The 13,714-nt window shown below is 39.5% G+C and overlaps 1 long non-coding RNA gene across 1 annotated transcript; it reads left to right on the forward strand.

Moving 5' to 3' along the window:
* Window positions 1–4,076: 4,076 nt before the first annotated feature.
* LOC112844710 (uncharacterized) lies at window positions 4,077–5,271 on the forward strand. The gene is made up of 3 exons (XR_003217447.1): window positions 4,077–4,136; window positions 4,795–4,903; window positions 5,213–5,271. It is a non-coding gene; the product is annotated as an uncharacterized LOC112844710 (long non-coding RNA).
* The last annotated feature ends 8,443 nt before the right edge of the window (window positions 5,272–13,714 follow it).

The following is a 13,714-nucleotide window of genomic DNA, read 5'->3' on the forward strand; positions in this document are numbered from 1 at the left end:
AAATCATGTTTTTCTTGAAGGATGCAGACTTCTTCCTGTACCACTGCTTGAAGAAGGTGTCTTCCAGAAACTGGCAGTAGGACTGGGAGTTGAGCTTGACTCCATCCTCAACCCAAAAAGGCCCCACAAGCTCATCTTTGATGATACCAGCCCAAACCAGTACTCCACCTCCACCTTGCTGGCGTCTGAATCGGACTGGAGCTCTCTGCCCTTTACCAATCCAGCCACGGGCCCATCCATCTGGCCCATCAAGACTCACTCTCATTTCATCAGTCCATAAAACCTTAGAAAAATCAGTCTTGAGATATTTCTTGGCCAGTCTTGACGTTTCAGCTTGTGTGTCTTGTTCAGTGGTGGTCTTACCTTGGCCATGTCTCTGAGTATTGCACACCTTGTGCTTTTGGGCACTCCAGTGATGTTGCAGCTCTGAAATATGGCCAAACTGGTGGCAAGTGGCATCTTGGCAGCTGCACGCTTGACTTTTCTCAGTTCATGGGCAGTTATTTTGTGCCTTGGTTTTTCCACACGCTTCTTGCGACCCTGTTGACTATTTTGAATGAAACGCTTGATTGTTCGATGATCACGCTTCAGAAGCTTTGCAATTTTAAGACTGCTGCATCCCTCTGCAAGATATCTCACTATTTTTGACTTTTCTGAGCCTGTCAAGTCCTTCTTTTGACCCATTTTGCCAAAGGAAAGGAAGTTGCCTAATAATTATGCACACCTGATATAGGGTGTTGATGTCATTAGACCACACCCCTTCTCATTACAGAGATGCACATCACCTAATATGCTTAATTGGTAGTAGGCTTTCGAGCCTATACAGCTTGGAGTAAGACAACATGCATGAAGAGGATGATGTGGACAAAATACTCATTTGCCTAATAATTCTGCACTCCCTGTATTATGATCAAGTTGCAACATGACTGAATATAAGAAACCTGAGATCCACTACCTCAGAGGTTCCCAAAGTGTGGGGCCCGCCCCCTAGGGGGGGCGCAGAGCCATTGCAGGGGGGGCGCAGTATGAAAAGAAAAAAAAAAAAAAAAGAGCGCTTGGACACTGTGGACAGGTTTTTGACGGGGCTCCCACACAAACGCAAAGCAGGAGATGAAGCATCGCCAAATATGTTTCCAAACCAACTTCCTTCCAAGCCAAAGACTAGAAAATATGGTGAAGCATATCTTCCCTTTGGCTTCACCTGCACAAGTGCCAAGGTAGGTCTCCCCTGCAAAATTAGTTTCCCTGCGTCGGGAGCAGCGCTGGGCTCTCCAAATCACGGACAAACAGTATCCCACATTCTTGATTTTTAGTTCACAAACACTTCTTGTAATAACTACTCCTGACATTTTGGACATGTTAGCTCTTTATGCAGTAAAGTTACAGTGGGATACAAATAATATCAGGCTGATCCTGCCGTCATTTGTTCCCCCGGTTCAAATCACGGACAAACAGTATCCCACAGCTGTTTATGTGTTTAAACCCATTTTGCACAGAGAGGCATTTTTTGAAAAATGTATTGATAGCAATGTTGAATATTATTACACAGGAAAAAAAAACAACTACACGTAAAATAATTACACCATGACGCCTCTGCCTTTATAAATGGAGGGACAGTAACTGCGTGTGTATATGTAAGCGTGTAAAACCTGAAGATAGTCAGATTAACAGTAACAGTATTTTGTCTCTATCTGCCATTCTGCAATTCATCTCATGTAAACAATAACGTGGCGCACAGCGTGATGTGAAAAGAGGGCGCGAACATTTTTCTTGTAAAAAAGGGGGGCCTGGCAAAAAAAAGTTTGGGAACCACTGCACTACCTAATAACCTAATAAGCATGCATCAACCTTTGAACTTGAAGATAGGGTGCCTGAAAGGAACCCACACAGACATGGAGAAATATAAAAGCTTCACAAGGAAGGGCCCCAGGCCAGATTCAAACCCAAGACCTCTTGTTTTTGAAAGGACATGAAAAATAAATGAGGACAGTGGTCTACAAACCAATGTGTGGCACCACATCTTTTATATTTTCTACCATCAGACTCTAATAACAAGCTTGTTGATCTTCCCAAAAAAACTCCCTCTAACATATTTATGATAATCTGGAAATCAAGAAAAAGAAAGTCCAACAGAGGCAAGCAGACAGGTCACCAGGCTATCCGGTCTTTAAGTGATGACGTGACGAATCCTGCTTCTGGGCCTAAAGTAGTCTGCGTTTAATATGGCTTTTGTGTTGTTAACATGTTTAATGTTTTGTATTTTTTTCTATTTAATCTCAAAAAGCTCCTAAAAACAGTCAGTGATCACTGTTGACCTTCCTCGGCTTTTATTACCGCTAATCATTTACTTAAGCTCAGTTTTTAAAACCTTATGATGTAACTACTAGAGATGGCACGATACCACTTTTTCATGTCCGATACCGATATCATAAATTTGGATATCTGCCGATACCGATATGAATCCGATATAGTGTGTTTTTTAATGAATAAAACTGTTTTTTTAATATCTTGCTGCATTTTGTATAAGTTCATACTCAAGTTTAAATGAATAACAACACTAAAGCTATTCTGTTATACCTGTATGTAAAAAATACACTGCACCCAAAATATTTCGTAGTTCAGCAACACTGATCAATCTAATAAACTTAAACCTACCTACTCCATCCTCCCTATTCTGGTATTTTAAAGAGTACTTAGCAGAAATATTAAGCAAGTAATAGGGTTGCAAACTCCCCCCCAAAAAAATAGGGAACCACCCCCACCCTCCACCTCATGATGCTTAATCGATGTAATCAACTTAAATTTGATGCAGGGTGAAAAAAAAATGCACAGAAATAAATTATTTTTCAAGAATAATTAAATAGATTCAAAATCTTTCTTCAACAGAATTGCAGAATTCAGAAATGGTACTTTCCCAAAGGAAAAAGTACTATAGCTTACTAGGTTAGATTAGACTTAACAGTTACTATATACAGTAATGGACTTCTATACATTTTACATCAGATTAAAACTTTGGGTGTAAGATTCCGATAATTATTTATTAAAAGCTAGACATTTTAAATGAGAATAAGAAAGAAAAGTATGTCTTTGTGCCCCCTTTTCCCTGTTCATGCCCTATCGGCCCCCTGGCTAAACTTTGCTAGATCCGCCCCTGCACAGTTACCAGCCGTCAGCTACGTAGAAAAGGATCCTGGTGTAGAAAGTAATATTAGATAAATTCTAACAACAGATTATCAAGGTTAAACGTGCTGCTGTTGTTCCGCCGCTGGTTTCCTCTTTCAGGTGCAAAGTGGGCCAAAAACAAAGAAGAGAGACGGACTCGCGACAGAAAAGCCGATCAGCTGATCATTAAGCAGTTTCACGATTGAAGTAGCAGCAAGAAGAGGGAGAGAGGCAGTCGCTCCATATATCGGTTGTTAAGCTTAACATGGGAACGCTTTACAAACATTCAGAGATGAACTTACACATTTGCTTTACTTCTCTCTGGGATAACTTCCTCGGAGATGAAATGCTCATTTGTTAGCCAGGCTCCAAACCCAGATAGCAAGACGACATTGAATCTATGTTGATTTTTCATCCGAACCGTCTTATATGGTCGGGGTTGAAATGCCAATGTTGTAACAACATTGAAATACTGTGGTAAACCGACGGTCTTACTATAGAGACGTTGTAACGATGTTGATTCACCGTTGTTTTTTTGTCATTGATATTTGATCTATTTATAGTCGACCAGGTGACAACAACAACGTCGAGAAAACGTCTATTTATAGTTGACGATCATTCGGCTCCGGTCACCATCAAAAACCATCGATTTGTAGTTGAGCATTAAATTGCACTGCAACTGATCGGGTATAAAGTACCAGAGAAAGTAGATTTATTGTTCATTTGTTATCAATGACTTGGTCTAGATCACCAGCTTTAAAAAATCGTGTCTACGTGCAATTTATGTATAGTTGACCGAAATTAAAGCAGCGATCACTTGGACTATTCCGCAGCACCCCTCTCACATTGGTACATCCCCCAGGTATTCATTGTCTTCTACAGTAGAGCGGGACATTTGATTTACTCTCAGTGGAATTGACCGGAGGAGGCATCAGTTCATGCACTGCACTGGCCCGCACCACGAGTAGTATAAGGTAAGAATGAATGATTTTTTTTTCCTACTCGTTATTTCCATGTTTGCATTTGAATAACAGTAAAAAAAACTCGTTAATGTTGTACATTAACAAGTTTTTTACTGTTATTTACGAGCCGGAAATTGTGTCTACTTCTTACAATCCGGCAACAAATAAATTGCACTGCGAACAAAGTATATCGACAAAGAAAACATTTTCGTTTCATAATTTCTTCGTTATATTCCCTTACAAAGCTAGCTTTAACGCTTCGAGTTTTCCTTTGTTCTTGCCGTCGCCTCGGCGCTTGACCCAGACTTTCGCTCTGTAGTTGCTTAGTACTACAAAAAATTCTAAATCTGTGATATATGATTGATAAACGTAAAGTTAACTGTATAAACGTGTTCAATGACTTTGTTACTTTTGATGACTGGAGAGCACTCGTTTCAATTCGCACACGAAAACTTTAGACTCAGTTTGAATGCCCACGTGACTGTACGTTGCACGCTGACCTAACTTTACGTTGCACGCGTACATGACTTTCCGTTTGTGCCTTGTATAATGAATAAGGCTACGTCCACACGTACCAGCGTATTTTTGAAACCGCTGGTTTTTCTATGCGTTTGCACCTTTTGTCCACACGTAATGTATGTCTGGCCGTACATTGTGTTTGTATTTCCAGGCACATTTCACGAAGCAGAACGCAGTCTTCAGAGATCTCTACGTGAACACTGTGATCTGACCTTCAGTCCGAAAAAGAAAACCCGGACCAGTCTTAAAAGAAAGCACAAGTAAAACCTTTTTATTCACAAACATATCTTTGATTGTTAAGAATTTATGATCTTGTCTTTTATACATATCTGTGGTGCTTGCATACTGCAATATCACCACATAATATAGTCCAAAAAGTGGAAGTTTGTAAACTTTTTAAAAATGCAAAGCCGTGTACACTTGTGCACTTCAAAAATTCATTGTAAACTGTACCTTCTTGCACGTCTGTTTCCTGTGTGTGTTGTTAGAAATCAAACTAACTTTAGGAAACAATATGCCAAAAGCATATTTACAATTACTTAAGACCGTTTTTAATTTCTTTTCTTTAGACCAAATCCCCTGTACACATATACGGACTCAGAGGATGAGCAGCCTACAAAAAAACGGTTTCCCCAGGCCCCTCGAGTGAAAATACCAGGTAATAAAATACTGTCTAGTGTCTGTGTACATATCTGTGTCTGACACGAGGAAACTTTTTTGACAAGTTGTCTGTATTCTTAAATACTTAAAAAATTATCTTTTTCTAAACAGCCCTCATCACTCCAGTCTGCCCCCCAGACCACTGATAGCAACCATCATAATGCCACACCCAGCTTCCGGCACCTTTCGCCACTCCGGCACAAACGACACAGCTTTGCGATCTCGCCAGCATGCAGAGTCTGATGTCTTCCCTATAGATGGTATGCTTTTAAAAAAGTTTTAAAGCTGCATCACAATGTCATTGTACTCTTATTTAAAAAAAAAAAAAACAATTTATACTCCTGAATGTCATCTTGTTGTGATTTTTTTTTCTGTAGATTCCAGAGACTCTGTGAGGCCACTATTACAAGGCAAGTTTGAAAATCTTGGAATTTCACAGTTTACATGGTATAACAAATATATGTGACAGGCAAAAACTAGTAAACACTTTTAGCAGTTACAAGAACTAACAAATGAATATCCAACAAAAGGGAATAGAAATACATTGTACTGCCAATACTTTGGTTTATTCTTTGTATGACTTGAAAATCAGGCTTTAGGGAAAACTAAATGACATGTTTCTATCATCAATTACATGAAGTAAACACACAAGCACTTGCATACACATTTAAGACATGAGACACGCTAAATCCATCTCATAAAATGTGTCTATAGGTGAGACGCTTTGCGTTGATTGGTGCTGCTGGACCACACTGGAGGTGCGAGTCTGCCGTGTAATGGTTTATGCCATTACAAAGGAGCTGGCCTCTGTACTCAACTGGGCAGGGAAAAAACCAAGGACCAGACAAAGCAAAAAAGGGCATTTAAAGAGACAGCGCTGTGCAGATGCATATTTGGTAAGTTTTACTGTTAATTGTAGTTTTATGAGCCTAAAGTGAACAATAAAGGGATCAATTGATGTGCTGGGTGCGTTTCACATTTCCTATGTCTGGTTTTTGCTATATTACTTTGTCTTTCTTAATAACAAGACTTTCATGTCCGGTTAATCTGGAGATGGAGTCTTTGGTCTTCGGCTTGTTTTGTCCTCGGGTTGTACACTTTGTACAGCCCGAGGACCCCATGTTTTCTTCTTTTTTTTTTTAAAGGATACACAGCACACCATGCTAAGACATATCACATTTTCAGCTTATAGCTCTTTGGGAATCAAATGCAGCAGTTTGCTGATTTCCGCCTGGTGACTTTCATGTTTATCAGCCTAGGAGTTTACATACTTTCTCCCTGCTGAAGACAATTAACAAGAGCTTATTCATGTGCTCTAATTCCCTTTTTTTTGTCTTTGTTTTTTTGTGTGTGTGTCTATTTTTGTCCTAGATGGCCTGGCGCAGCAGTTAGGGGCGAACTCTATGTCTGAGTTGGTCTTTGCTCAAGCAGTCCAGAAATGGCTCAGATATGCTCCAGATCGTACGGGTGGCGCGCAGGACGCACATCATCCATCCCCATCCCGGAGTAAATAATAAAAAGTGACGTGAAACATAGAAATGTAAATAGGAAACTTTGTCTTTTAATAAAGTATTTTGCAAATGATACATGTCTATTGACCTTTTTTGTTTTTTTTTTTTCAATAAAAAGCAACTGTGCGAAAGAGGTGGAAAATCAATACCATAGCTCAACAGTGTTTCAATATCAGAATCTGACATTGTTTCAATGTCAACAGTGTTAGAAAATATAACGTCGAATCAATGTCAGGTTTCACCATTGATTCAACATCAAAACCTGACGTTGTTTCAACGTTAAAAATGGGTGCAAGAGTGATGTTGGGTCAACGTCACACTTCAACGTTGCTTCAATGACGTCGCCTGATATTGACTCAACATTGTTTCAATGTTTCCTTGCTATCTGGGAATACACACAGCCGCTCTATCACGTGACGCATACTGCTCCAACGTGCTACGGTTATGAGCCGAGTTACGCCGTGTGGCAAGTTTTGTGAGGTGCTTTTTTGATATTTAATGGATCGGATTACATTTTTTATTTCTCGCCGATATCCGATCCAGTAATTTACGTCAGTATCGGACCGATACCGATACCTAATATCGGATCGGTCCATCTCTAATATACAGTAATGGACTTCTATACATTTACATCAGATTAAAACTTTGGGTGTGAGATTCAGATAATTATTTATTAAAAGCTAGATATTTTAAATGAGAATAAGAAAGAAAAGTATGTCTTTGTGCCCCCCTTTTCCCTGTTCATGCCCTATCGGCCCCCCTGGCTAAACTTTGCTAGACCCGCCCTGCACAGTTACCAGCCGTCAGCTACGTAGAAAAGGATCCTGGTGTAGAAAGTAATATTAAATAAATTCTAACAACAGCTTATCAAGCTTAAAGGTGCTGCTGTTGTTCCGCCGCTGGTTTCCTCTTTCTGGTGCAATGTGGACCAAAAACAAAGAAGAGAGACGGACTCGCAACAGAAAAGCCGATCAGCTGATCATTAAGCAGTTTCAAGATTGAAGTAGCAGCAGGAGAGGGAGAGAGAGAGGCAGTCGCTCCATATATCGGTTGTTAAGCTTAACATGGGAATGCTTTACAAACATTCAGAGATGAACTTACACACTTGCTTTACTTCTCTCTGGGATAACTTTCTCGGAGATGAAATGCTGGTTTGGTAGCGAGGCTACAAATACACACAGCCGCTCTATCACGTGAGCACACTGCTCTGACATGCTATGGTTATGAGCCGAGTTACGCTGTGTCGCAAGTTTTGTGAGGTGTTTTTTTTTATATTTAATGGATTGGATTACATTTTTTTTATTTCTCGCCGATATCCGATCCAGTAATTTAGGTCAGTATCTGACCGATACCGATACGTAATATCTGTACGTATATCTGTAGTAACTACAGCCCAGCCCATGCAGCAGACTGCGGTCAAGTGAGCCCTCACTTGCGAAGTCACAGTCAAGCTAGCCGCCCCGTCAGCCGCACCTAAAATGTGGTTGCACTACTCTTACGCATATTACGGTATGGATGCCGATTGGCTTAGAAACGTGTCCTGACACTATTTAACTTCACAATCCACTCCGTTTTGGTTCATCTCCACTTTCCCCCTTGTGATCCACAGCCAAGATTACTGTACGAATCAGAGAAAATTAACAATAGAATTTGCCCAATATACAGTACTGTACTTTTAATAACTTCAACTTTGACCTCAGATTACAGGAAAACTGTAAGAGGTGCCGCAGATATCTCACTGGATTCTGACTGTAGGCCATCTCAACTCTTCACCCTGTCATCCACAGACAAATTTACTGTACGGTTTTTGAGAAAATTGATATTAAACTTTGCACAATTTACTCTACTGTACTCAATATATTCCCATCTTTGACCTCAGATTACAGGAAAACTGTAAGAGGTGCCGCAGATATTCCACTGGATTCTGACTCTGGGCAACCCCCACTCTTCACCCTGTGATCCACAGACAAATTTACTGTACGGTTTTTGAGAAAATTGATATTAAATTTTGCTCAATTTACTCTACTGTACTCTATATATTCCCATCTTTGACCACAGATTACAGGAAAACTGTAAGAGGTGCCACAGATATCTCACTGGATTCTGACTCTAGGCCATCTACTCTCTTCACCCTGTGATCCACAGACAAATGTACTGTACGGTTTTTGAGAAAATTGATATTAAATTTTGCTCAATTTACTCAACTGTACTCTATATATTCCCAACTTTGACCTCAGATTACAGGAAAACTGTAAGAGGTGCCACAGATATCTCACTGGATTCTGACTCTAGGCCATCTACTCTCTTCACCCTGTGATCCACAGACAATGTACTGTACGGTTTTTGAGAAAATTGATATTAAATTTTGCTCAATTTACTCAACTGTACTCTATAGATTCCCAACTTTGACCTCAGATTACAGGAAAACTGTAAGAGGTGCCGCAGATATTCCACTGGATTCTGACTCTAGGCAACCCCCACTCTTCACTCTGTGATCCACAGAAAAATATACTGTACGGTTTTTGAGAAACTTGATATTAAATTTTGCTCAATTTACTCAACTGTACTCTATATATTCCCATCTTTGACCTCAGATTACAGGAAAACTGTAAGAGGTGCCGCAGATATTCCACTGGATTCTGACTCTAGGCCATCTCCACTCTTCACCCTGTCATCCACAGACAAATTTACTGTACGGTTTTTGAGATTGCTGTGTTAACAGAGTATGACAGAGGCTAAGAAAATATACTGCCTACAATAATATCAAATTTAAACAAGAAATTACAAAATTTCCACATTTGCTGTCATTGCTGTGTGTTCAGTAGAGCATTACTTAGTCATAAAAAATACATATCATTGAAATATCATCAGTAAAAGAAATACTCTCACTATGTAAGACATGTTAGCAAATTCAGTTAATAAATATTGTATCAAATCTATACAGATGTTTAAAGGCATAATGCAAAGCATGTTTGTTTCTTATGGCTTACAAATGTGTTTGCCTTTAACATAATTTACATTTCATTTATACAGTTTCACAGACGAAACAATAAAATAAGTTTCCTGAACTGTTCTTCATGGCCAAGATTTTGAATCCTTTTGAGGGTGATGCATTATCCATGAAGGTGGGCAATTTGTTCATTGATCTCTGACCCTCGCTGACTCTGACGCCTCCTAATTCTGCTTCCAGCCTTGATGATTAATTTGTTCTTCCTTTTGGCATCCCTGTCACTGATGCTGTCACCAGTTGTCCACCAGTCTAATCTGCAATTCCGGTGAACCCAGAATTACCTGTATATTTGTAATGTTTCCAAAATATACACTATATGTTGGCATTGTCCCACTTTTTTTCCTTTACAAGTAATAATCTCTATGGTTTTAATGACAATTCATATACAGATTGTGGAGGACTTTTTATTCAACACTAAAAATATTCCTCATCAGCAGACTGTAGTACAATTTCAGCCCACCGTTAATAAACCCATCCAATGCAGCGTTATCAGAGAAATTATGCAAATGATATGTTTTTATGTACTGGTAATCTATTTATCATTTATCATGATTCCTGCTCTGATGATTATTTTCTTACCCTTCTGTAATTTAACAGATAAAGGATGTTGAACATTAAGCTCCAAACAGGATGAATGAGGAAGACCACAGAAGAGAATCATGGATGTAGTGAAAGAATACATGCAGATGGTTTTTTTCATGGTTGAGGAGCATCTTCTGATACTATCTTAGAGAAAAAACACATAAAATTGAAGACTAAAATAATGACAACAACATGTCTAAATTTTTGTATTAATTTCTTAGAGCAAATGCACTCTTGTCATGGTCTGAGTTGCCCACTCATATTTAACTAATTCAAATACAATTACTCCATTTAAATGCTTATGTTCTAATAAAAGGCATTGCACTAGAATTACTCCGGTCCGGCTCTGTTCTGCGGGCTTGATGTGCCGAGCACTCTCTGATGGTCTGCAGCATTCCCACTTTTAAATGTAAAGGAAGCTTTGGAGCACACTTGTAATCTTACGTTGTCGGAAGATAAACAAATAGAAAATGGTAAATTTACATGAACCTCACTCTAAATGGGTTTATATAAATATCATATCTACTATGGCAGTGACAAACCTTAGCAGACTCTGTGGGTCCAGCTTGCGCAGTGAAGCACGGACGATTTGCTTCTGCACTGGGCATTCCAATGTCCTCCTCTACCCAGTGCCGTCTTTTGCCGTGTGGCTCTGGCTGGGCTTCCCAGTACCACGGGGCCTCTTCCGTGGAGGCATGTTGGGTTCTTGTTCCGTCTCCTTTTCAGATTCTTCTGAGGAGGCGTCAGTGGCCTGCTGGACAAATGAAACCTCTCCTCCATCAGAATCTGCTTCGTCCATTTCCTGAAGCAAGGCCAAAGCCTGTTGCGCAGAGAGGTTCTTCCAGCGTGGCAGTGATATGGAGGCCATCCTGATGTGTGTTCTCAAAAATGCAAACAAGAAATGATTCTCCCGCCTGGATCGGTCTGCTTTTATGCACAGCACTGTGCTGTAGTCAAGTAATGCCACTTCTTCACATACACAGTGACAATGGAACAATGGAAGATCTGGGCTAAGAGTCAAGGAAGGTGTGAATGTGTGTCTTTTATATTTGCAGGTCAGTACGGCAGGCATTTCGGAAAGTTGTAACACAGAGGTTTGGCCTGACTTGGATCTGAGCAACTCTGAGTGAGCAAATGCAAATGTGCCAGGCCTCGAGGATAATGGGTGGTTTGCACAACAAAAGCTGGAGGAGAAACGAGCTGACGACCTGTGAAAATCTCAGCAGGGGTGATTAACACCTCAGGACTTGCACCAGAAAATAAAAAACCCAGTAATTCTAGGGGGTGTTGGGTTTAGGGAAGTTTTTCTCACGCAAATTTGCGCAGGTTTAGTAAACCTAGTGTTAAAATAGTATCAGAAGATGCTCCTCGACCATGAAAAAACCATCTGCATGTATTCTTTCACTACATCCATGATTCTCTTCTGTGGTCTTCCTCATTCATCCTGTTTGGAGCTTAATGTTCAACATCCTTTATCTGTTAAAATTACAGAAGGGTAAGAAAATAATCATCAGAGCAGGATCATGATAAATGATAAATAGATTACCAGTACATAAAAACATATCATTTGCATAATTTCTCTGATAACGCTGCATTGGATGGGTTTATTAACGGTGGGCTGAAATTGTACTACAGTCTGCTGATGAGGAACTATTTTTAGTGTTGAATAAAAGTCCTCCACAATCTGTATATGAATTGTCATTAAAACCATAGAGATTATTACTTGTAAAGGAAAAAAAGTGGGACAATGCCAACATATAGTGTATATTTTTGGAAACATTACAAATATACAGGTAATTCTGGGTTCACCGGAATTGCAGATTAGACTGGTGGACAACTGGTGACAGCATCAGTGACAGGGATGCCAAAGGAAGAACAAATTAATCATCAAGGCTGGAAGCAGAATTAGGAGGCGTCAGAGTCAGCGAGGGTCAGAGATCAATGAACAAATTGCCCACCTTCATGGATAATGCATCACCCTCAAAAGGATTCAAAATCTTGGCCATGAAGAACAGTTCAGGAAACTTATTTATTGTTTCGTCTGTGAAACTGTATAAATGAAATGTAAATTATGTTAAAGGCAAACACATTTGTAAGCCATAAGAAACAAACATGCTTTGCATTATGCCTTTAAACATCTGTATAGATTTGATACAATATTTATTAACTGAATTTGCTAACATGTCTTACATAGTGAGAGTATTTCTTTTACTGATGATATTTCATGATATGTATTTTTTATGACTAAGTAATGCTCTACTGAACACACAGCAATGACAGCAAATGTGGAAATTTTGTAATTTCTTGTTTAAATTTGATATTATTGTAGGCAATATATTTTCTTAGCCTCTGTCATACTCTGTTAACACAGCAATCTCAAAAACCGTACAGTAAATTTGTCTGTGGATCACAGGGTGAAGAGTGGGGGTTGCCCAGAGTCAGAATCCAGTGGAATATCTGCGGCACCTCTTACAGTTTTCCTGTAATCTGAGGTCAAGTTGGGAATATATAGAGTACAGTCAAGCAAAATGGAAAATTTTCACTATCAATTTTCTCAAAAACCGTACAGTAAATTTGTCTGTGGATCACAGGGTTAAGAGTGGGGGTTGCCCAGAGTCAGAATCCAGTGGAATATCTGCGGCACCTCTTACAGTTTTCCTGTAATTCAAGGTCAAAATTGGGAAAATGTACAGTACAGTAGAGGATATAGACCAAAGTTAATACCAATTTTCTGAAAAACCGTACAGTAAATTTGTCTGTGGATCACAGGGTGAAGAGTGGAGATGTCTAGAGTCAGAATCCAGTGGAATATCTGCGGCACCTCTTACAGTTTTCCTGTAATCTGAGGTCAAAGTTGGGAATATATAGAGTACAGTCAAGCAAAATGGAAAATTTTCACTATCAATTTTGTCAAAACCGTACAGTAAATTTGTCTGTGGATCACAGAGTGAAAAGTGGGGTTGCCTAGATTCAGAATCCAGTGAGATATCTGCGGCACCTCTTACAGTTTTCCTGTAATCTGAGGTCAAGATGGGAATATATAGAGTACAGTTGAGTAAATTGAGCAAAGTTTAATATCAATTTTCTGAAAACCGTACAGTAAATTTGTCTGTGGATCACAGGGTTAGAGTGGGGTTGCCTAGTGTCAGAATCCAGTGGAATATCTGCGGCACCTCTTACAGTTTTCCTGTAATCTGAGGTCAAAGTTGGGAATCTATATAGTACAGTAGAGTAAATAGAGGAAATTTAAAATCAATTTTCTCAAAAAACGTACAGTAAATTTGTCTGTGGATGACAGGGTGAAGAGT

This window comes from Oreochromis niloticus, unplaced genomic scaffold (genome assembly GCF_001858045.2).
Source record: "Oreochromis niloticus isolate F11D_XX unplaced genomic scaffold, O_niloticus_UMD_NMBU tig00000792_pilon, whole genome shotgun sequence".
NCBI classification, from domain to species: domain Eukaryota; kingdom Metazoa; phylum Chordata; class Actinopteri; order Cichliformes; family Cichlidae; genus Oreochromis; species Oreochromis niloticus.